At 32.5% G+C, this 26,738-nt stretch overlaps 1 pseudogene; it reads left to right on the top strand.

The window, feature by feature from the left end:
- The window catches only part of LOC128215863 (uncharacterized), a 43,957-nt pseudogene that overhangs the window by 13,897 nt on the left and 3,322 nt on the right, over positions 1-26,738 (top strand).

The following is a 26,738-nucleotide window of genomic DNA, read 5'->3' as shown; positions in this document are numbered from 1 at the left end:
AGAAGAATGTCGGCTAAAGTCATTATATGTGTACCAGATACATTTGGCACTAAGGTGACGTTTGAATGTGTTTTATTACCAACAATATACGTGTAAATTTCTATTTCTAAACCCAATTAATCTTTATTTTCAATATCATTTACGTAATTTATTTCTATTAGTTTATCAAAATTGTAACAAGCTACTCCCCAATTTTCATAGCACGTACATAGGTGCGCACAAATATGCATACTACATGTACCTCTTGAGCACAGCTGATATTTTATTTGTTACCAAAGCTTGTTACATTTTCTTAAACACAAGGTTAATAGCGAATCCCTAATTAAATTTGAAATTTTTACTGCAAATTGAATAGCCAAAAAAATAAATAGAGATAATTGTTTATCTTAGTGTAAGATCGTATTTTTTTTTCACGAGTGTCATAGAAAAACATATTTTCGCCAGTGAAAATATAATTTTTCTATGATCACGAGTGAAATTAAATACGATGTTACACTGAAATAAACAAATTTTCTGTTTCTTTTATGCATATTTCTAGAGTTTTATTAGTTTGTTTTTAATTTATTTCTTAATTACCCCCTTTTTTGAAAAGGGTGTTATTTACGCCGCTACCCGTGGGGCGCTCCTCACGCAAAATTATAGCTGTCAACTTTTCTATTTCCGGTTTATTGAGGAAAAGTTATCTGCAATTCATTCTTATAGTTTACTATTCGCTCGTTTTTAGGGCAACAAATATAAGAACAGTAATCAATGAAGTTTTATAAGTGCACATATGTTCCAAAAAATAACGTAAACACTTCTATTATAAGTGGGGCATGAATACATAACCAAATTACGTCGACACCATTTAATAAATGAAAATTTTGAAGGACAAATGTGTTAGCAAAACAAATGCGGATACTCATTGGAATTTAAATAGTTTGCTTTGTTTAAGACTGCATGTGTTTCATGATACATTAATATTCAGTCATCTTACTGTCAGAGACCAGTCTGTTTCGCTTGAAAACAGGTTTGTTTTCCAGGTAAAGAGTGAATGCCACGCTAGTTTGTTGACAAATTTTGAGGCGTGGGCGGGGTAAAAAAATCAGATTATCTGTAAGTTGTTATATGAATTTTCCGGGAACCTCGTTTTACGTATTACAAGGACAAACAGTTCCAAATACATTTGAACGATGATATAAAGTTCAATTTATGTTCGAACAGTTGTTTTCGTCTGTAATTTGTTTGGTATCGAAGCAAATGTTCGAACATTCGGCTTCTAGATCAAGAAAACGTTTTAAAAACGAGATTACCGGTAATAAACGGTTAAGTTGTTAATTTCCAAATTCATAAAACTTTTTTTAAATTTTAAACAGTTTTTTGCCAAAATTTACTGGTTCAAAATGAAGTGTTCTGTCTTGATTAAGGGGAAGTAACTACAAAGGAATTTAAACCTATTTCTGAAAGTTGATATTTTTACACCTTATTTTGCAGTGAAAATATCAAATTGATATTTTCACTGATGTTATTTCACTGATAAAACCCCATATTTCATGCATGGAAGAAATTGTTTTGTTTTATAATTTTCATTCATTATTATGTTATAATCATATGCATAAAATAAACAAAACAAAATGAAAGCGTGATTGTTGGTACACTTAATGAAATATTTGCTTTTTCACGAAACAAGTAACATATTAATAAACTAAAGTACTCCATAATTAATGATCGGAAATATGAAGCATGTTAACCACGTAGAGTAGTCTTCATTCGTTAGCTGGAATACAACCCGTCTACAAGCTCATCTCTAACAGTATAATAGTACTGGAAATTATGCTTTAAACCAGGAACATTTAACTGGCAAAGCTTTAAAAGCATTAAATGTATTATTGTGTAAATGTAAGTAGTATGACCTGAAACCAAATATTTTTTGTCAACTATTTGATGCTTTTGTTGCCCCCGTTTTGAATTTTCTTCCGAAATTTGGGGATTTACTAACTAAAGTCTAAGGAAATTGAGAGAATCCATTTAAAGTTTTGTAAACGTTTGTTAAACGTCAGAAAAAATACATGTACAGCAAATGTGTACGGGGTGCTTGGTATATCCTCTCTATGTACATAGATTTGTTAGAATTATACAATATTGGTTAAAGGTTACAAATAGCGATAACATTATAATAAGTAGTGTATATAAGTATGCATTATCTGACTGTAATAATAGAAATATTAACTGGGTATCAAAAGTTAAAAAGCTTTTGAGCCAGTATGGTTTTGCATACGTATTGAATAATCCTAATATGATAAATGAAAAGTACTTTCTACCTGAATTTAAAACAAGAATAATTGATTGTTTTAAGCAAGAATGGTATAGATCCCTTGATAGCCCAGTTATAATTTTGCATAAGGAATTTAAGACTACTTTTGTGTATGAAGATTATTTGGATTTATTACCTAAAAGCTTACGACTATTTTTCTGTAGACTTAGACTTTCTGCACATCCGTTAAGGATTCAAACGGGTAGATATATAATCGTAATCGTATACAACGTGAAGACAGATATTGTTTATGCTGTAACTTAAGAGATATAGAAGACGAATTTCATTTTATTTGTATGTGTACACGTTTTGAAACTATAAGAAAGGAATGCATAAAACGGTATTATTATTAACGTCCGTCTGCTTTTAAGTTCATTGAACTGTAAAACACAAGAAATAAACAAGAACTTATAAAACTATCCTTATTTGTCAAACAAGCTGAGTATTAGAAGATCATCTTTAAATATTGATTTAAAATTATAATAGTTTTGTTCATCCTCACCTGCTTTGAATATTTTTTGAATGCATTTATGATTCTATTTCATATAATGTATAACCTATGTCATACCATAAGTCTTAATAAAATATATGTTCTGTTTTGTTTTGTTCTATAATTGATTGAATAACACGACACAAACTCTAATATACTTTGAAGTTATTTTTAAACAACTGTAAATCTATATTTGTTTTTGTTTGGATTTTAACCTTTCAAATAGTTCATTCACGACCAATGTAATTTGGTCGTATTTATATTATATGCTGTTCAATTTAGTTTGTTTAGAACATTTTCTGGAAACATAAATGCATTCATCAAAAGTATTTATACATGTTCATACAATGCTTGAAATCAAGTATGAGTTAATGATAAACTTAAAAGTAATCTTGAAAAACTTCTCTCATCAAGCCAGCGTAGGAATGACAGTCTGCGTCATTGGCGATTAAAACTGTGGTGCGTCCCACGGGTCATTTTGCAAAGACAAAAAAAGTCGAAATTAAGAAAAATGAAATAAAAATAATTTGCATTTAAAAAATGTGTTTATTTCAATGATCGTAGAAAAAATATGTTTTCACGAATTGCGAACGATCTAACACTTAAGTAAAAAGTAGCTTCTGCAGATTGAGTGAAATGTGAAATAGAATTTGAAATATAAGGTCAAGAGACTTTCACTTTGAAAACTTTGATTTAAAAACTATGATAAAAATGCCTTTAAAACGAGAATGCATCCAGATCGGCAATAACGAAGTATTCTCAACGTACATCGGTATGATGAGTCATATGTCCCATTACACAAACATGTATGGTCTCTCCAGGAATATGAGTGGATAATCAGGAGTAAAATTGCTCCACATGAGCCTCATTCTACACGAACAGTGCCCTAAATTGTGAATAATCGATACAACAAACAATATCACAGAAACCTTTTTGAAATGAAATAGATCTGAAATTCCTTAAAGAACAATTTATTCGCTGTTCTTTGGTGTAAGTATGTGATGCCAAAAGATAAACCCTGTTACTACAAATCTATCAATGTTATAACTCTCAACTGATCAACAGTTATATCAATTTCTTACATATATATATATTTTTAATTTCTAATCAAAATGCATTATTACATGGATAGGTAACATAGTTGTATTACAGATCTAAATTATGCCATTCCATAATGTAGGTAGTACAGGCCATACTGTTTAATTAACAATGAAATCATGCCACATACATAAGCATCGAGCTTGGAGGAGGCTTTCTCTTTTTTTTACTATAAATATGAATTAAACAGGATAAAGCACTGCACCCAGTTGATGTCAGCAGTATAGTCCCATAGAGAATTTCGACCTTTCATGCACATCCTATAGTTGCAGAAAAGAGAAAGATCGATATAATTATCATCTAAAGTATGTATCGCACTTGACTCCCTGACGGCAATTTTATCGTACTTCATCTTGAGTTCATTCAATGCACCACATACAATGTGTGAAAATGCAATTGTAATTGTTAGTTTGAGTCAAATTGTGGTTAATATTTCTGCGTTTAATGAAAATGGTTAAAAGAATAAATTATTACCTGATTTACATACATTCGTTTACACTCCATATATAATATATATATAATATAAACAGCTTGTTTATGGACACCCATACTCACTGTTAAACAGTTCATTGTTTGGTTTAACATCATTGAAAATGTAAAAGTAAGTACGATTGACATATTATCCTTAGGCCACACCAAATTAATAATTTGTTCATCGGATTTCCCGCACCTATTTCTTCAAAAAAAGAAAAGCAAAAACAATATTTTCATTTTTTTATCACTATCACTTTTATCTAAAAAAAAAATAGTTATGTTTTACGAGCGCTAATTTGTTTAGTAGAATGTAGCCTTTTCCCTTATAAGCGTTTTTTTTCGATCGTAACAATTATCAAAGCACCGGCTAGTCTCAATCAAGCAGCCGCTCTAATTAGAGCCAATGAACGATATAGACCCGGATACAAGCGTCTGGATGATCGAGACTAAATTGTCAACATGAAACCATTTATTTCACTTCCTTATTCTTGAAAATTACATGAACAAATGACAATTCTACCCCCATTTAAAGTTTGATTAAATTTGGGACAAATGTTTTTGCATATGTATTAATTTGGCTTCCGCTTAAAGTAAACGTATATATATATATATATACTGGGCAAGAAGTGCTGAATTTTATCCGATGCAGCGGATCATGAAATTCCTGTCCCCATGAGGCAACGAGGGCGTGCTCGTGGTGGAGGCCTTGGTCGCCGATGAGTCAATGTTCGTGGACAGTAGGATGACGCTAAAAATTAACCTGACTGACATTTCTATGTGCTTCATGCAATCCCATGAGTTTTACCATTCAAAAAAGGTATTAATCACAGTTTGTGTTGCGAATAAATGTTTGTAGATTTTTTAGATGTTCATGTGTATATTTGAACTATATATGGAAATCATTCAAGTGTTAAATATTTATGCTGATTGTTTTTTGTCTATGAAAAAATATTGCATATTCTTGTATTTTCTTGATATATCATTTTGCTATATAAGAAAATTGACGAAATCAGTATTTGTAGTACAAACGAAGTTAAAGTGTCTTTTGTATTTCTATTACACGTCTAAATTTGAACAGATATCTAAAAAAATTAAGGAAAATCTGCAAGTTTAGAAAAGTTAGGCGTTAAATTCTGAGAAAGCCTCAATATGGCGCTGGCTGGAATTTTCTGTGACATAGTTGGTGCTGAAATGGTTTACAATACGGTGTAGGATTTTTGTAAATTCTCTTACATGACTAAGATGGCTACCAAAGTCAATCGTGTAGTCATTGCAAGAGTGATAGCTGTAGTTTATATTTGATTGCAATTATGCCTATATTTATTTTGTGAGTTATTAAGTCACCTTGTCTAGTCATTTCCATGGCATGAGATATGACAATGTATTTTAATAGAGAATTATTTTGAACCAAGTTTTCCTAAGGAAAAGAGGAAAACCTTGTTAATAAATTTGGATATGCCATTGGGCAGGCAGGTGGCTGTGACCATTGGCGCTAGTGTCCAGGCTTTAACTTAGCCATGCATAGGGTATTTTGAAAAAAAATAAATAAAAAAGGTTTAAAAAACTGGAAAACTGTGGTTTTGAGTTTTCTCGTTTATTAAATATTTTAAAGAAATACATTTGCTTGGTCTCAAATAGAATTTGTTTGATCTCAAAACTAATATTTGTATAGAATTATCTTTTAGTGTTATAATTCTTTCACTGGATGTTATCCTTTTACTGTTTACAATATCATTTTTTAGTTAATAAGTGAATAAAATGTGAGCAAAAGTGAGTTAAATGACTATATATATTTGTTCGCTCTTCGCTCGCTCCTTTTATTTTGCTAAATGCAAAACAAATATTTTTTTTAATTATTTCGCTCGCTCGCTCGCCCCATTATTTTTTGAAAAAAAATCCAATGAACAAGTTATCAATTTTGTGTGGCTTTTTGATAAGGTTAAGAATAAATCTTAAACTATGATAAAAATACATTGCCAATAATGGCAAATGATTCAGTGCGGACGGTCTGTTTAGGGCGCATGCGTACCTTTTTATTTGTTAAGACAGTCACAAGATGTTCCGGTCAATCTTTGCATGTATTATTGCTTGGATATGCAACATTAATTTATTATAGTATCTGCCATTCTGTCATGTGGAACGATTAACATACAAAAATGCCACAATTAAACGTCGCGCTGTGTATTACATTAAATAATTAAAAAATGCATTTAGAATTGCATGGAGACAACACTGCACGCTGTAGACATAAGTCGGCAAGATAGCCACAAAGATTGTCCAGTCTTCATGTACAACCTGACATTTAAGAGCAGAGCAAAGGATACAAATAATAAATATCCTCTAAATGATTGATTTATCCTGTTCAGAGGTCCTTAGACAATACTGCAATTCAATTTAAAACATGCCACCTATAAAAGTCGTCCTTAGGTAATTCAAAACTACGATTAGAACTGCATGGAGAAAAAATGCTCAGGGCAGTCGTAAAGGCAGCAAAATGACCAAAAAGAGAATTTCCACCTTCTTTGTACACCCTTACAATAAAGAACCATGCCAATGATCGATATAAATATAATCTGAAGAAATAATTTATTGAGTTTATCGAGATCAGTTGGTCCGTTGGGATCCCTATAATTTGAAATTGTTTCGCGCACGTATTTCCCAGATGCCAAATTCGGCAAACATTTTCTTCTTGTCAATTAAGGACAAAAACTATTCAGATCGTTAGGGTAATTTAGATACAAATGAAATGAGTTGGAGTCATTGTGAGAATATTCCGGAATAGTCGACTGAGTTCTCAAATTAATTGAAGAAGTGTTTCTCAACCTATGAATGAAAGGGCCTTGTAATATATATTTTAAAATGTTCTTTTCTGTTTTCTGGTACATATTGGACGTCAACGATAGTGCACGTTATTGCAACTAAACGCGAGAAAAGTTTGCATTAACGCCTTTGATGTCATACTGCATATTTATATACCAAGGATGGTGCAAGAAGCGAGAAATGTAAGCTAAATCGTTGAATTAAACACGTGCAGACTGATAATGTCGGATGTATACATCTCGTCTTTCTCGCGCGTTTACTACACGCGTTGATCTTGTCTGTGTCTTGGGTATACATTATTGTCTGCATGAAGTCCATTTGTGGGTGTCATTGTTCGTTGAAATGAAGTCTGTGTCTGGTGCATACTAGATTGTGTGCATGAAGTCTATGTGAGGGTATCATTGTTCGTTGAAATGAAGTATGTGTCTTAAACGGGTTAACTTGATTGCGTGCATGAAGTCTATGAGTGGGGTATCATTGTTCGTTGAAATGAAGTCTGTGTCTTGGGTATACTTGATTGTGTGCATGTCTATGTGTGGGGTATTTTTGTACTTGAAAATGTAGTCTGTGTCTGGTGTCATCATTCCAGCATCATTGGTATGTTCGCCCAATGCTTTTAAAGGTTATACAATTTAAACTTTACTAATATCCCCAGCAGCATACCATTTTCATTAACTATTTGCGTTAATTGAGAGTAATCAAGTCGATGTCTATATTTTAATTCATTGATGATAATTGGGACACTGTTCGATCTGTAAAGTTGTACCATTTGGTGCGTGCCAAAAGGGATAATACATTGCTTCCTCACACAACTCATGGAAAGAAATTTAAAATGTTTAAAGTGTATCTGTTTGGTATACGTTTGTTCTTTATCTATTGTAATAGCGACATTTGCATTGTAAATTCAAGTTTAAACATAGAGTTTTGAAAGATCAAGTATCACTTTAAAAGTTGTTATATAATGCATTTTCAACGCATAAGACAGCCGCTTTTGCCAAAGTCAAAAATTGGTTGAAATGCGAATCCCAGCAACGTACATTGTCTTGCTGGGAAGCCGAATGGAAATGACCTATTTTTCTACAATGCCCTAAAGATCGGCGCTTAAATCATGAATGCATCAAATTCCGAAAGGTATGTGAATTTTTGAAATGGAATGTCGGGTAAAGTCATTTTATGTGTTCTAGATAAATTTTGCACTTTTGCTGTCTTTTAACTGTGTTGGTAAATATTATATAACCAACACTATACATGTAAACTTCTATATTCGTTCCCAATTTATATTGATTTTCAATATTATTAACGTAGTTTGTGTATAAATTTTGAAGAGAATGTCAGTTGCTACTCTTCTATTTTCAAAGCACATACATAGGTGTGCGCAATTCAAATATGCATACCAAACAAATGCTTAACATATGTATCTGTTGCGCTAAATTGATGTGTAGTTTGTTACCAAAGAGTGTTTGTTTTTCATGTTTCAAAACGTGAAAAGCAAGTTTCCAATCTAAGAATTTAAGTATGAACAAACTTATTGACGTTCTATTCATTTGCAATTAAAAGTGTCACGCACATGGGGTAGATTTTATTGTGATGACTTAAGCGCTTATTTTTAATGTAAAACCGTTTATGCTCCGTATTTGCAAAAGTATTTAGGGAGTGAATTATTTTTCTGCATCTTGCAATCAATTTGAACTAAGTAATACAAATTACACGTAACACTTCAATGAATGAAAACTATTATTTAAAATTTTACGAATTACTTCTACTGATGTGCCGACGTACATCCGATGTTGTTTTCGATGGAAATTAGCCGAAAAGTTCCGATTGGTAGAACAATTGACGCAATTATGGTCATAAGACAATCTGTTTTTCTAATAGCTAATTTTCTGGCTCAAACTGCCAGATTAGAAAATACAGAGAAGGTTGATATCAATAACATAACAATGACTTCCATGAAAGGAAACCTCTAATAAGCTTGAGTTTGTGTATGGGGAATGCTCCGAAAAAAAAATCTCCTACAGTTCCTACATGAAATACGAGTTGGTGATTTGTGTTTCCAGTCAATGCAAGAACGTCGCCCCTGGTCCTTAATTAGACATTATTATATTGTTGTTATCTTTAATAATTAAGCACTTGTGCTTTTGCTGTGTGATATTACGACAGGTTATATTACTGTTATTCTGGAATGGTGTGTCTAGGGTCTCATCACTTTCACATGTTTACTTTTATTATTGGACAGCTTTCAAATTCCAATTTATTTAGAGATGTACTGTATATGGAACACAATTCGAAACATGATAACGAGAAAGGCATGCACTTTCCATAGCTTACCTTGGTTGACGCATCTTTAACACGTATATCTAGATTGACCCCTTTTGTACCAATTGTTTTTAGAAAATGTTTGCAATGAATTGTGTTTCTCAATTTACATACAATGTACTGCAAAGCTTACATTATCCGAAAATCATGATTTTTTTGCAATATCATCGGAGCTGTTTGAGTAAAATCAGCGTTAAATATTTATATAGTTACTTTATATTTTATACCCGTAAAATAATATTTTTCGTTAATTTAGTTCAACGACTTTCGCCAGAATATATGGAGAAAATTTGTTATGAATTTTCACTTATATTTATTTATATTCACATTTATATTTTAAGCTCATGGCTTTGGAAAGCAAATATGCTAAAATCACAAAATAAAAGCATTCGAATAAGGTATGATTATAACAAGTAAACAATTGATAATATTCGTTGTGTGTTGGTATGGTTTTTTTGTATGTATAATATGCTTTAAACATGCTTTATTTAAAAATAAAATTGTAGTAATTTTATACTCATCTTCGAAGCAACATTTCGTTGAGTGGGTTATCATTTCATTTATATTTAAAACTATCATGATGAAACGCCATGGATGAGCAGAGCAAAAATGATTATAAGCATCATCGCAAGAGGCCATGTATCCAGGCAGAAGTACGTTGGGGTCCTTTTTCTTCTTAATTTGTATTGCACTTCAGGGGCAGAGGCATATATCACAAAAAAACAGTTGTCTTGTCTTGTCTTGCCACTTACGTCTCAGACACAATTTTGTCTAACGTTAATGATATCTGATATTTCCCAACTAGTTGTAATGACTATAATTAGTACGTGTCAAAATGGAGAAAAAATACAAATTGAAAAGACCTGGATTACAGAAAAACTAAATAAATTATTTCTGGTGTCTTAAATATTTTATAATTTATTAAATGTGCTTTGCACATTAGTATCCTGTTAAGAGAACATGTTAATATCATGAATAATTCTCGGTTAGGTTTGAATGTTATAATTGTTCATGTATTTCTTATCAAACTGGCTACAAGTGTATTTACATAACCAAGCACACAGCCTTACAGTATCTCTGACGTCATTTGCATCTTTATTATATTGGTTATGTTATTGCAAACGTCAATAAAATAGTTTTGTTAACTCAAGTGGTGCGCATAAACGTATAAAAATGAACTGCAACACACGCCTCAATCGGTAGAGCGTTGGACTCTGAATCGGACAACCCGGGTTCGATTCCCGGGCGGACCAGGTCACTTCTGTTGTGATTGGTTATGAAATCCTTTCTACGACCATTCGCACTGTACCACTGCCCCTGGCATGTACAGAAGTTGTCAGTTCCTTGCAGAGGTGAAGGCACCCAGTACTGGTTCTGCCCAGGATAGGTGTGCGGTGGTTGAACTGTCACTCTGGGGCCCTTCAATGTGCTCACGCCGGGACCCGGAGTATATACTACTAACACCACCACCTCGATTTATGGACTTTAAACATATATTTGCTTTTCTTTGTTTATTTCATATTTCTAGCGACATTTCTGGAAACAATTCTGAAAATATCATGACGATGCCTTCCAAATTTAGAAAGCAATATCTTTTCAACCATTACAAGATTGACCAACTTAACGTCACACGCATGAGTTCTTAAAATACTTCAACAACAATTAATGTAATTATAGGTGAACATGAAGCCTTATTGGCAACAGTGACAAAAAACAAATACAACAACATCTGCATTTTTCTTATCATTTTAATGAAATTGTACATACATTCAACCAAGTATAATACTAGAACACAATCCTTTGATGCATATTTGACGTATTTGAAATTAAGGATTAAAATAGAAGAACAGACGTTGAACAACGATGCATTTGAAACCCACAATAAAACTGGGAAATACTTGAACTCACAACATAACTTAATAATAACAGACACATTAAGACATAAAAAACACACGTCCGAACCGGATTAATCTAAAGAACAAGTGAGAAAGGCGCCAAAACAAAGAAGGGCGGACAATTTAACCTTCGGCAATGAGAAAGAGTTCCTTCCCTTAATAATTATTAAATTCCTCAAAATGTGTTATATTATTGATTTGGAAACCATGATTCATAATAATCTTCTAGACTTATACGTTACGAGTTGACCCCTTATTTTTCATGTATTATTAATCATCCAATATTTATGCAAAAAGCAACAGAAACTAGCTCAGTAGCAAAATGTTTAAACATAAACCCAGTTTGAGGGCACTGGGTAAAACGCCAAAGACATAGAACATAATATCACAAACAAGAAACATGGAAGAATAGCACAAAACTCCACAAGCAGCACAGTGCATACATACTATATATATAAAAAACTAGGTATGTTTATCAAGGATTGATAGGTATCGGCTTGAAACGGTCAGTAAAATGTAAATTTACTGGGGGTTTAAATCAGTTATTAATCATCCAATCCTATTCAATGTAGTAACTCGTTACGAAACACAATATATCATTTACAAAAAAAAATATACTTAAACCTTGTGTGGCATTTTTAAGGGATATTTTTTATTGTTCATCCGAAGACGACATGAATATTCGCACATAACGATATTGCCCATTAGTTCAGTTTGTGTTTTGCTATTGGTCAATCATAATTGCAATTTTGAAACTAATTCATGTTTGTCTCACTCTGTTTAACAGAATCATATACTAACTACATGTATGATTGACAATGATTTTGCAAACTCTTTAATGAATAGTAGCGCGGTATTCGATTTGAACCGTAATTTTGATTTCAGCCATTCAGACAATCGTTTTTTAATTTGACAGTGATTGGTACAATGCTGTGTCATTTTGACGGCATGCAAGGGGTGTATAATAAATTAAGTATAATAAAAACATGACTTTCACATTGTGATGTTTTTCATTTATTTACTGTTTGAACTATAAGTCCAGTGTATCAAATTCTTGATCAACCTCAAGAGGTTTAATGAGGTAAAATAAGAAGTAAAAATAAAACAGTATTGATGAAGTGAAATAAAAAAATATTAATGAAGTAGAATAAAAACAATATTAATGAGTCTTTTATGATATACATAAACAGAAATGGAATAGTTGGGTTAGTAATCGTAGCAAACTATGCATATATTACTTCATCTTAGATATCAGACAATTTAGAACATATTACGTTAATTATTTATAGTTCTCATTTCACCCTATAATGTTGCTATTGTGACAAGTATGCATTTAAAAAAAACAATAAAGAAAACAAAAACATCCTGTTTGGAGGCACAAGGCGATGGACTAAATGATAATTAACAAAAGACACAAACGTATAAATGAACGCAAAATACACAAATACAAACTCAGCAATGAGACCACACACGCAACACAATAGCTTTACCTAGTAAACGATGTGGATAACCACCTTAGTTTTAAACATGAGTTGACTTGGGCATAAGCCTCCAACAGCTCACACACAAAGTGTTAAGCATATGTAGTTCACCAGGTTGTTTATCTCTCTCACTGCTTACAACTATATTGATAGACGAAACCTTTCTTGTTTTGGTCAAGAAGATCTTTTGATATTGGGGACGTTTTATATCCAAAATTGTTTGTATTCTTGAAAAATATTTAATTATACAATTTGCACGAAGTTTCCCACGAGAATGACGCAATTAGCGTGTTCCAGTTTAAAAATTCGTGTAAAAATGCAGTGAAACACTTATTATAGAGATTTGTAGAGACGCCTCCAAAATAATTATTATTAAAGGGGTTCATGCCAGTATGCAAATCGAACTAACGGCCCTATGTAAATTTTGGGAAAAGTGTAACTATGTAATTAAAACAAATATAATTTTATGTCCAAACAAGGAAACTCTCGAGTAGTGTTTTGAATACATTTAGGGTGTTAGAACATTTATATCTGTTCTTACTTCATATATATACACCGCAGAACGCAACCTATCTATATTTCGTTGAAAATTTCTTCTTTTAAAAAGATCAATGTACAAAATAATGAAATGATATGGTTTCGTGTATTTGTAATATAGAAGCATACCATTACATTAAATAATAAGTATAATCTTACAAATTTATATCTATTGATGAGATTAATCATCTATTATGAATGTCTAAACTGTTATATTACAGTGCCTTTGTATTCTCTTCAAACTCCAAGTACACTCGAGCTGATATATGAAAAGTTTTGTTATAAATACGGTGTTTGTTTGTAAACTTTGTTATGTTATCTTATTATGTTTAAAGGTGTGTATTCATCTTTTATGCCGTATATGCTCCTCTACTAAATAATAGTAATAACGCACTAGTAAATTAACAGATTTGGTAATTTCCATTTTCTATTGGCAGGTATACGGGGATTGTCTGGCTCCAAAATGGCCAGACTTGTGAATATTGGGAACGGCTTTATTTTGGGTATTGATGTCAGTAAGATAACAATGGTTTACATGCAAGAAACCCCTAATGGGCTTGATATTATGTATAGAGAGGACTTCGAAATATCACAGAAATGTTTAATGACGTCTTAATGTTCTTAGATGAAATATGATTTTGTAGATTTCTGTTGGTTTCTGTAAGGTTTCTGTTTTCAATCAATACAAGAAAACGGCGATTCTGATACTCAATTAAATATTGTAATAGTTTGGTTATCTTTAATATTAATCACTCTTGAAATTGTAGTTTGATCAGATTACAGTAGCTAGGATAGAACTCGTAAATATATACTCGTACGTGTGTGTGTTCAGTATCTATGGAATCGGCATTTGCATATGTCTAAGGATTGAAATTCATTGCGGGGCAATCATCTTCAATGCCCCGTTCAAAATGACAATTCCCGGAAGGCGTGTTATTTCAATCAATATATTTACAAGTTTTCTGCACACTTATTGCTTTTTTTTCTAATCATTACAAAACGCTAATTTTCACATACGAAGGGGAACTACGCGTCACTGTGCAAATGATTGGAACAGCGAGATACCGTCCCCTTTTAACAGCAACATAACAATGCAGTTTTATGATTAAGCAAAATTAGATCCGTTAATTGATTCGTATTAATATCTTCATTTGATCTTTACATAAATTAAAAAATAAAATGTGATTAGTTAAGTTAATCCCATTCAAGTTTGTAAAGTTGTTATGGTATTTTGATTTAATGCGGTACCTTATTTATTTCAAGTTAGTCCAACTGTTCTTCATTTGTAAGTTTACTACATAAGTGTACATACATTATCTCCTCTACAGTTGTAAACAAAAAGCTGCAAATTCGTTTCACATCATAACAATACATTATTTTCTTGAAAATTCCACAAAAACTTTTAAAGAAATGTTTTATAAATTTAAATAAATATATATTTGGAAATTTACAACTTACCGTTTATTACCGGTTATCCCGTTTTTCAAACATTTTCTTGATCTTGAAGCTGAATGTTCGAACATTTGCTTTCATACCTTACAAATTACAGACGAAAACAACTGTTCGAACATAAATATAATTTTATATCATCGTTCAAATGTTTTTTTGAACTGTATGCCCTTGTAATACATAAAACGAGCTTCCCGGAAACTATACACAACAATTTACAGATAATTCGATATTTTTTACCCCACACAAGCCTCAAAATTTGTCAACAAACTAGCGTGGCATTCACTCTTTACCTGGAAAACAAACCTGTTTTCAAACAGACTGGTCTCTGACAGTAAGATGACTGAATATTCATTTATTATGAAACACATGCAGTCTTAAACTAAGAGAAATGTTTAAAATCCAATGAGTACCCGCATTTGTTTTGCTAACACATTTAACCTTCCAAATGTTCATTCATCAAATGGCGGCGTAGTAATTTGGTTATGTATTCATGACCCCCCCCCCCTTAAAATAAAAGTGATTTCGTTATTTTTGGGAACATATGTGCACTTATAAAACTTCATTGATTACTGCTCATAAATGTTTTGCACTAAAAAACGAGCGAATAATAAACTATAAGAATAAATAGCAGAGAACTTTTTCTCAACAAACGGAAAAAGATAAGTTGACAGCTATTATTTTGCGTGAGGGGCGCCCCACGGGTAGCGGCGTAAATAACACCCTTTTCAAAACAGCGGGTAATTAAAAAATAAATTAAAAAAACTAATAAAATTCCGGAAATAAGCATAAAAGAAACAGAAAATTTGTTTATTTCAGTGTTAGATCGTCTTTTATTTCACTCGTGATCATAAAAAAGCTATATTTTCACGAGTGGCTTCGCCACTCGTGAAAATATGTTTTTCTATGACACTCGTGAAATAAAATACTCGTGATCATAAAAAAAACTATATTTTCACGAGTGGCTTCGCCACTCATGTAAAATATGTTTTTCTATGACACTCGTGAAATAAAATACGATCTTACACTGAAATAAACAAATATCCTCTCTCTATATATATATAAAATATATAATTGACAAATAGCTGCATTATTTCAATTGCAGCGGTTGAACTACTTATCAAGGTAATCACGGTGAATATGCGAAAGGAAGTATCACAATAGTTCAGAATGATAAGATTTGTCCCCATCTAAATACAGTAAGTTGTACAGAAACACATACTCTTCTTAATATAACTAACGTTCATATTTTTAAATCCCTTTGATAACATGATATGTCTTCGTTGATACCATGACATAACATTATTTACGATGATTAAATTACATTTTGAATACAACCTACATTATCAGCCAGTGTAATAACAGAAAGGCATTCATTAGGTACTACGCTTTACAACATTTTGCGGGTGTTTAAAGGTCCGCCTACTGCCAGGAATCCGATACACATTCCCTGCGTCAAGTTTTGCGTTATCAATGTTTCAGCCAATGAGGTTGTATTTTAAGTCGGCTAGTAGACCTGAAATTAGATTTTAATTATTAAGAAGGGTTCGTTTACTACGCCATCTCCGCCCATTCTTGAACATTAAAATATTACTTCATGTCATCTAACTATGACACATATGTTGGTAGCATAAGAAATGCAAAAACATTTGTTTCACCGCCAGTGATATTCAATCGGCTAATGTTTTGAAACGATTTCATGGTTGAAACAAAACGCGGAAATTTCCACGAAATGTATCGACCATTAACGAAAATAATTTTCAACGACAATATTGATGAGAAATAATATCGGATGTGTGAACGAAGAAAATGCCGCGAAGTATGGATCATCTTCCAGACAAATGCATCAGGGCAAGTGTGTTAAAATCATCAATGTATGCAAATTTTGGAATTGGTCGATCTCAATAGCTGTAAACTGTTGTTCGTGCCAGGAGAGATAAGACAAGAATCGCTTATGAAGCTTCCTCCTGCAACTCATACAGTAGACTGAGATGTGAAAGATATCTCTCGGGTGTGCGTTTTTTCAAAGGAGGAACTATTTAGAGTCGATTGAAATGCAAACGTTAACATAATTTGGCACATAAGGTTTAGACAATCCATTTTTCACTCTAGAGACTACGCTCAGAACGCCGTTTCAATGAATAATGCTTTCCATTCGCAAACCATGCCAAATTCTTCACGTAGAACAGCAAAATTTGCTAAAATGCTAATTCCATAAGCGTTTATGGTCTCTTTGGGAAGACGAGTGGATAATCAGGAATAGAAATGCTCGGTACGAGCCACTTTCCACAAGAACAATGCCCTGAATTGTGACCACTGAATAATTGATGCAATCCTCAAGGTCCTGATAACAACATTGTAGGGGGATTTTGAAACAAGATAAAAATGGGAACTCGTTGAAAGTGAATTTGTTCGTAGTGTTGGTTTATAAGTAGGCGTCTTTATGTGTTGTCATAAGTTTCTTTACGTCAGTCAATATTAAGTATAAAACTATCATCTTAATTACTGTAAATAGTTTAACATATCAAACAAGCCATAATAATGATAATAATCGTTGCACTTGCCTTTTTCCGTATTGCATTTTCTTCCCAGACGCCAACTAGGGTTTAAGTGTTTGTTTTTCAATGCCGACACAATTTTTTTGTTGGCACAATTTTGACTTGTCGTGTGCTCGAATTTTCGCGGAGAGGGAAAGATATCATTAAGAAACCACAAGATGTAAATTCAGCAGTCTAGAGAGTTTTGACACAAAACATATATTATTATTTTGTCGAAAGATTTTCCGAATATATGCGAATGCCCTTTGAGCCAAAATCTGATAAAATCATGTTTTGAAAAGAAATATGCTCGTATCCTTATTACACCAACACATATTGCTGAAGAGTATGTTTTACCCTTAAAAAAAATTGAAACTAAAAAGGGTATTTTGAAACATTTTCATTTTGGCATACCCCAATCCCTACCCACCTTTGCTCTGTAGAACCGCCATCAAAGCAAAACAAAGTCAAAATAAATAGTTGACAAAATATTTAAATAATTATATATTTAAAATTCTAGCACCCCTTAATAACATGGTTACACTTAAATGAAAAAGCTAAACACTGACATAGTCATTTTTTAGTTAAGTTGTTTCGCTTGTTCTTCGTCACACGTCTTATTCTTAAAGCTGCCGTGGCGAGTTAATTTACCAAAGTATATCTAAAGGCCTTTTCAACAAACATACCGTGACGGCTAATTTACCAAAGTATATATATATATATATATATATATATATATATATATATATATATATATATACACACACACACATACACACACACAACAGAATACAACATATCTTTGTAAGTGCCTTATGTGTAATAAACTGATTTGTTTTATTAAGGTACGGTTGAAAATTCCTTTTTTTAAAAAGGACCAATGTACAAAATAATGAAATGATATGGTTTCGTGTACTTGTATTATAGAAGCATACCATTACTTCAAATAATAAGTATACTCTTTACAAATCTCTCTCTCTCTCTCATTCTCTCTCTCTCTCTCTCTCTCTCTCTCTCTCTCTCTCATGTAGGTATGAGATTAATCATCTATTTGCATGTCTAAAATATTATATTCCAGTGCTTTAAAGTTTGTATTCACGTTATACTCAAAGTACACTCGAGCTAAAATGTTCAATCTTTGTGTTATAAATACGCTGTTTGTGTACTTTGTTAAATTATGTTTAAATGTGCTTATTCATCTTTTTATTCCGTATTTGCTTATCTAGTAAACGACCTCTAAAATAATAATAACAAATTAGTAGATTAACAGATTTGGGAATTTCCATTTTCTATTGGCAGGTGTTCGGGGATTGTCTGGCTCAAAAATGGCCGGACTTGTAAATATTGGGAACGGCTTTATTCTGGATATTGATGTCAATAAAATAACAATGGTTAACATGCAAGAAAATCTCTAATGGGCTTGATATCATGTATGGAGAGGACTTCGAAATATCCCAGAAATGTTTCGTGACGTCTTAATGTTCTTAGATGAAATATGATTTTGTAGATTTCTGTTTTTCAATCAATACGAGAAAACGGCGCTTCCGACTCTTTGAATATTGTAACAGTTTGTTTATCTTTAATATTAATCACTTTTGTTTTTATTGTTTAATCAGATAAGCAGATAAGATAGAACTCGTAAAAATATACACGTACGTGTTTTAGTATCTATGGAATCGGCATGTACATATGTCTATGGATTCATCTTGAATGCGCCGCTCAAAATGACAATTCCTGAGGAGCGCATTATTTTCAATCATTATATTGAAGTAATTGACTAGTATTGTTATTATATTGTTATAATTAAGTGTTCTGCACATTTTTTGTTTTACGGTTTTTTCTTCAAATCCTTATAAAACGCTAGCGTTCACATACGAAGGGGAACTACGCGTCACTCTTCCAATGAGTGGAACAGCGACGTGCCGCCCCTATTTAACCGCAACATAACAATGCAGTTGTATGATTACACAGAATAGATATATTTATCTATTCGTATTTATATCTTTATTTAATCTTTAAGCACAATTTAAAAAATATATATTTGATATATTATTTCCATTCAAGTAAGTAAAGTTTCTATTGTACTCATTCGGAACTCCTCGGCCATTTTTTGAAAAACAACCTCGGATGTATGCCGGTGTTGCTGAGAAAGTAGTTCATCAAATCAAAATGGCGGCGACGCCAACAAAATTAGTGTCTGTCTGCACTTTATGCTTATTTTCAGATAAACGACTCTTTTGCATGGCAAATAAAAGAGCAGCTAATATTCATGTGCATTCAGTAGTTGAATTCTTGGTTTCGAAACCAATTACAAACATTATGGACAAGCTCTTCCTTTGCCAGTCCTGTATGAAAGATTTACAGTCAAAACGTCCCCAGGTCAAAACGTCCTATGGTCAAAACGTCCCCATTTTGGTCAAAACGTCCCCAGTGCCTAGTCAAAACGTCCCCAAGAACGTCCCCATTTTTTTTTAATTTATACATCAACTTCAATGTATATATGATTAATTAAAAACAAGAAGTAATAACTTCCCAAATATTTACTATGCGACAAGTTGACAACGTACAGGTAAATTATACTTTATCAGCTTTGTGTTTTAACAAAGATGAGATTTGTTCCCAGTCAGTTATATTATTGCTGAAATCATGAAAAGTTGTGCATCCCCCCGCCCTAGTCTAAAATAATGGACGTGTTATACTGGATTCTTCGAAGGTTTACCATATCAAAATCGTAAAAAAATCCGTCAACGTACAATTATTTGGACTACCCCCGCCACACAGCCCCACATGCCTCCGCACCCCTGATCTCTGCCTACATTTGGTGCAAATATAATTACACAAGTAGTAAAATTTAGTGTTTACAATGGCCTGTCAAACATTTCATTCAAATTTTTGACTTTTTTCAGGGGGAATGCCATAGCACATGTTGAAAGAGTGACTACAGAATCTTGTCGAGCTAAAAGATGTGCCAATACACCAGTTGAGACTCTGCAAACACTGTCTAGTAGTCCAAGTGCTGCTGAAAGTATTACCCTCTCTGTCGAGAAACTCTCAGGTATGATTTGAAACAAAACAACAGTGAATTAATCTGTCCACTTGGCTTAATAAAGATCAAACCAGTAACATACTGCTGTATTTGTAGTATTTTTCTATTATTAAAATATACAGAACATGCATATATTTGAACATAGTATATGAAGACAACTGAAATTATTCACTCTTGAATGGATATTCTGGGTGGAGCTAGTACTTGGTGTCAATGTGAGAAGGAGAACAAAAACTACCCACAATTAGGAATTCAACTTAGGACGTGGATACTATTTCTGAGACATCCCAACTTTGAATATATTAAAGAGTATACAAGTCTGGAATAGTTTTGAAATGTTATGATTTTAAATTTATGGGATGGGTTTACTTGTCAGTTGTCACAGATTGCGTAAGGTTTGCCTGACCTGGCTGATAAAACAAACTGTAGAAGTATAAGCAACATTTTGATTTTCTACTTTTTCTGAAAAAATGTATAATGTTTTAGATGGAACAGATCAATTCAGAAGCAAGAGTGCCACTGCTCAAAAAGCAAGACGGAGCATACTGTTTCAGGACCATTCCTATGCAGTGAAAAATAAGTCCAGAAGTCCAGAAGTCCAAGTGCTGCAGAAACTATTATCCACTCTGTTGAGAAACTGCAACTATCAGGTATGATTCAAAAATGAGAAACAGGTTATATCAATCTGACAACTTTGTTTAAAGGCGTACATCTATGGTTGATGCAGTTTTTATTTTTAATTTAAATGCATGTAGCAAGGTGCATATTTCAGTATTTTATTACGTGGGTGTTTGGTATGGTTCTATATCGTATATCGTTTTGTATTGTGTGTGTATCGTCGTGTTTAGTGTTGTGCTACGTGGTTATTGTCCTCTGTGCGTTACTGTCCGTCTATGTCCGTCAATGTCCGTCTATGTCCGAGTGCGTCAGAGCGTGAATACTGGTTATGCGAGTTTGTCTAAATTTATAGAGTGATTGATTGGTTCATAATGCCTTTTCCCCTTTTTCCCGCTTCATTGCACACGCCCTTATTTATATATACACATATATCATTCCGTTCTGAATCATCATCGACGCAAGTCAAGATTTCAATTGTAACAAATGTTACTATATTCTTACTTATTTAATATTCGCTCTTATCTTTGAGCTCAAATATTCATTCATATTTAATTATTATTTAGACGTGCCTGGTAAGTTTATTGCTCATAGTTCTTAGAATGTTTTATGTATTTAACCGCGAAGTCTCCCTTGATATATTTACCGATCACTGTCCATTGTCTTTGTATTTGGTGTTATTAATAATATGATTATGTTAGCATATACTTTTATATGTTTTATTACATGTTTTAGGTTTCGTTCGACTACGTATAAATAAATAATATTCGAACTCCGAAGTTGAGTGGTTTTGTCTTGGGACACCCACACTACATGCATTATCATGTTTAACTTAATATATTGCTTTAATGATCAAAACAATACAAATGCATATGGATTAGGTACAAATAAAAAATGTTAGCAGTGTTTTGGCACTCTTTGACCGGGAAATATGTTGCCACGTATAACATATTAAAATAAAAATCTTTATCTGTGCCTTTATAATCATGTGTTTTGTCTTTCAACACTAAAGTGAAATGAGTTAAACTTGATAATGCTTTAAAATGAAAGAATTTGTTTTTGCCTAGATCTATATTGTGCATCTTTAAAGGATTTCATGAGTGACTCTTGATGGTTATTTATTGCGATTGACAAATTTATTACCTTAAAAGGATACCTCTTTTAATTATTCTGAAGAATATTTTTATGTTTATGTACGGCTTACATGATGTATGCAAACGCGGCAAACATCATGTACATTTATGTATACATTATTAGTTTATGAAAATATCTCATATGGGTCACATATCATCAAAGAACAAAAAATGAGCATTTGGGTCTTGAAATTGTTTCGGGATTATATATTTTTTATTATTTATTTATATTTTTAATATATTGTAACAAGCCATATCAAAGACATTTGTATCATGTATATTTCCTAAGCTAATGAAATTATTGTTGTAGATGATAGAGATAAAAGCAGAAGCAGTAGTGCCACGGCCCCAACAGCAAAAAGGAGCATTCTGTTTGAAGAACATGCATATATGAAGACAAAAACAACAGAAGTTCACTGTTCCTTAGATACATTAGAGAAGGAAACTGAATTAAAAATTCTAATGAAAACATTAAGTGACATTCAAGACAGTCATATGCAAGAACTAGACTCTCAGCTGAGCTGTTTTTCTGGAATGAAGAGTTTTCTTTTCAAAAAGGACAGTTTAAGTGAGGATACTTTCTTCCTGGACGCAGTTCTGGAGATGTGCAAGGGTTGTCCTCTTCTTGCTCAATGTATTTTTACAGCATTGGGTAAAAAAATATCTGAAGAGGCGATGATAGCAACTGCAACAACAATATATGGTATGATTCTGCACTGTCGAAACAAAAAAGTGTCTGGTTTACAGCGACTGCTGACTACAGTGTGTTTACGATACAATGCAGACAACAAGGTAAGCCTACACAATGAAATGCATGTGTTTGTTTTTGTTGACTAGTTAAAAAGCCTTGTTAATGTTTATGATTTGAATATTTTAAAAGATGTTACTTTTTATCTAAAGTATGGCAGTACATTGACCTTTATTGGTCTTTATTAAAGATTCAAACACATAGCTCAAATTATGCCTTTAATTAAAACACAATGTTACTAGATATTTGCATTTTAAACTCTCACATTAAGCCAACCTTAATATAAATTATGCGCGGTTTCCTGAATGACTTTGCTTAAAAATGTTCATACTTAAGAAAAGTTTATTGCATTCTTAAAGGCCAATAACCCATAAATATTATAAAGTTTAAACAGCATTATGAATATATTGTGCATGAATGGATTATTGATGAAATTAGTACTTTTTTAACATTGATCATATTGACTGTTGAATAAGGCATAATTTTAGATATTGTGTTCATAAGATCAAAAATAAAATCTAAGTTCCATTCCATTATACTTTATTAATAACTGATTTTTCTTAAAAGTAAACTTTGGAAATCTTTTAGCCAAAACCATCAACTTGGTGTGGCCTTAAGAGATACTACATGTGCCTGTTTTGCCTGAATTGCCTGAATCCTTGTTCCTGTTATAATGCTGTTCTTTGTCAAAGTTTCAAGTTTCTGTTATTTGTTATTTAAAGATGATTGTGCCCTCAACAACAATGACAACGGTTCATCAATTTTGGTAAGTAAGTTCAATTGTTTTTAGCTTGTTTCATCCCTGCCATTTTACTTTCTATTTGATATTATTTAAAGAGCGGGTTATTGAATGTTAATTTAAAATAAGAATTTAAATAAATGTGAATCGTATATTTGTATCTATGTTATTGTTTCTAAGCTTTCTTTCTAAGATTTTGTGTCTAGTTCGGCCCCCTTCCACACCTTAAAATGTATGTATTTTCCCAATTTTCGTGCTAAAATTATCCTACTCTTTATAAAGACATCAAAAATGTCTGACAAAAATTGCCATGATTGAGGCATTTTTCTTTTAGCAATATGCTTTCATATTAGAGAACCACTTATTTCACTTGTTGGATAGCTCAGCTGGTAGAGCATCTCAGAACTGTTTATATACAAATGTTCATGAGAAGGTGCCAGGTTCAAATCCTGGTCCAACACTGCCCAGAAGTAAGATATTCACACAGTCTCTCAGTGAAACCAAGAACATTGACCAAGTTTAAATTTAAAAAAAAAAACAACAAATCAAATGAATAAGTATTTATTTATTTCATTGTAGATTCATACATGTTTCTCATATGTGACAGAGCATTAAGTTAAAAATGAAACACAAATTAGAGACTGAAGCAATTTAATACCAAGATAATGAAATAGTAGGTACTAGTATAAACATCAAGTTCTATGTAAATATACCAAGATAAATTGTATGAATTATATATGACACAACAAAACATAAATTTGATAATATCATATGAAGAAGTAATACTGTGTGCATTCAAAATTCCCTTTTGTCAGCAAAATCCCCTGCCACATTCCCATACAGTAGAAAGACAGTTTTGGCCTAAAAAAATACATTTGGTTCATGTGACCTGACCCTACTTACAAAATAGGCGCTGACCCTAATGTTTTTAAAGTCAGTTCCTAACTTGTATTTAATATAAAAATAATTCACCTTTATTTACTTACTAAAAATGCATTTATGGAAAATATTAATTACTGATAACCAGATTGAAACTGTATTTAGTGTATTTAATAGTGAAAACAGACTTATGACTCAGGTGGGTTCATATTTAGTAATCATCTCATCAGTTAGAAATACCGGGATTTCTTCACCTTTCTTTCAAATTAAACACCTTCATGAAATCCTTTGTTTTCGATATTTATACATCCTTTTCTGTATATTTTAACAATTGAATTACCTTTGGTAAATCTTATTTGGAAATAAGAGTGCATCTTGAAGGTTTTTTTTAGTAAGTAGTTTAAAAATTTAACGCTTTATACAGAAGATTACTTTAACACCATCCTCCTATGATGAAAATTATGTTCTAATATAAACCAAAGAAAAAAATAAAATGCCTACATACCCTACCTGCTTTAGAAAAGGATGTAACCCTAACCAAAATTATTTTTTTTTGCCTTTGGTAACGTAAGAATGTTTCAAGAATGTTAGGCGAAGAAGAAAGCTTTAACTTGATTGATTAAATGTCAAATTATCAATTCTAAAAGTAACAAGATTAATCTGTGGAAATAGTTGTTAACTAAGATCAAACAAAATTTGATGTAAAATAAAATCTCAATGTTTTATTATTTGGTAAATGAACATTTTTCTTGTGATTTAAGTTTCTGACGCATCTCAATAAAGTACACCTCACGTTGAGTGAAGAGTCGAAGAGAAAACAAATCCAGGATTTTGGCGATAAGTCAGAAAATTCTATCATCAGTGCCATCGCAGAAGGACATGATGACAAATTAAATGGTGACAACCTTGATATAAGAGTCAATACTAATGACATGAGAATGGATGTTACCAGTAGGAACAAGGACTATCATTTTTTCGCTACAGACTTTACCCTTGACAGAGTAAACTTAGACCATTTAAGTAAGGTTACTCCTAATGTTGAGGCAGTACAAGCTCGATGCTTTTTGCCGAATGATGAGGAACAACAATACTACAAAAAGAGACTTAAAATACTCCTTGGACGTGGGCTCCAGAAGCTTGATGGTTTCAAATGGATGACTAGTCTCATCCCAGCACAAATTCCACACCCACTAGATGAAAAAAGTCTGACAGTTTCATTCTTCCAGTGTCTCTGAACAATGAGACGACATATTCAGATTGCGTCAAGATTATGGATGAATGTTCTGGCTCAATCAACAGATGGTATACGAAAGCTGGAAGAGGTAAATATCAGAGTAATATGAAATCTTATTTCTGCTGAAGGTATCAGACTAACTAGCTTTCAGGTTACTTCATAATAAATTAAATTTTGACAGCTGTTCAGCCCCAATATTGACCGCGGTTGGCGCCATAAAATATTTATTTTATTTCAAGAATTTCAACTCAAATTGGATTCATTATATAACTTTTGTTTTGCAATGCTTTAATGTAAATTTCTAACATTTTGGTGTGCAAAAAATTAAGATATCTTTTATCTACACAACAAACTCAAAGAAAAAAAATGGGGTAAGGTATCCAGGCATATTTATCCGTCCGACGCCTTAAATCTGATTGTTTTAGAAAGTGTATCTCATTCAATTTTAATTATAAAGTATATTTCATATATATTATTATATTATCTATTGGCAAATACAAAACTAAGGTCACAATTACAGTGTATGTCTGATCTGAATGCTATTTCAAAGGGATTACATACATTAATCACTAGCTTAAAGTTACATGATTGAACAGCAAAGCATTTTAGTTTAATGAACTAACTTAATATTTGTCAAACATGAAGTATCGATATACTTAAATCGACCAACTTAAATTGAAAACTATGTGATGCAATAGGAATTATTATGCTCCCCTTCAGAATTGTTCTTTTCTATTTCTACCCCATCGCTGAGCATACAAAAAATAACACCATTTCCACTGATACCCTTTGTTTATGCACCAGTCATTTGTAACCATGGCTCCCCCAGGTCCGGGGAATAGCGAGGACTTTGACTTTCGGTCCAGCCAAGCCCGGGCAAAGTCTCCGAACTGCGGGGACAATCTGCTGGCAAAACCCCCGCCAAATGCCCTCACACCCGAGGGACCCTAGATA

This window comes from Mya arenaria, chromosome 14 (genome assembly GCF_026914265.1).
Source record: "Mya arenaria isolate MELC-2E11 chromosome 14, ASM2691426v1".
Lineage (NCBI taxonomy): Eukaryota > Metazoa > Mollusca > Bivalvia > Myida > Myidae > Mya > Mya arenaria.
This window is presented reverse-complemented; position numbering and strand designations above follow the sequence as displayed.